Here is a 490-nt window from a genome sequence, read left to right on the forward strand (position 1 = left end):
AAAAAACAATTGAAGGGGTGGCCAACAGTGGTGCGACCACCCCTAGGGGGTTAGGGGTGGCTTTCCGGCCACCCCAACACCATGCGGCCAGCCCGTTGGGCGGTTTGCCCCTAACCCCCTGGGGTGGCTGCAGCCAAGGTTAGTTTGGGGGTGGCCAGGGTTGGCAGCCCCACCCCTGGCCACCCCTTCAATTTTTTTTTTTTTTTTTAGATTTAATTTTTAAATTAAATTAATACAAAATTAATATTTTAAAGTACGGTGAAAAAAAGCTGGCATGACAAAACGGTTCATTTAGTTGGGACTGATGGACGTTAAACATTTGGGAAAAAATGTAACGGTAAGAGTTAATTGGCCTTTTCGATTGACCTAGAGAGTAAAAATTCGAGGAAAAAAAAATTACGTGTTAACTCGGGAATTTATAAGATATTTACCCAAAAAAATAAATAATTTGATTAAGAAATAATATATAAATTAGAACAAAAGATGGAAA

This window comes from Corylus avellana, chromosome ca2 (assembly GCF_901000735.1).
Source record: "Corylus avellana chromosome ca2, CavTom2PMs-1.0".
Taxonomy (NCBI): domain Eukaryota; kingdom Viridiplantae; phylum Streptophyta; class Magnoliopsida; order Fagales; family Betulaceae; genus Corylus; species Corylus avellana.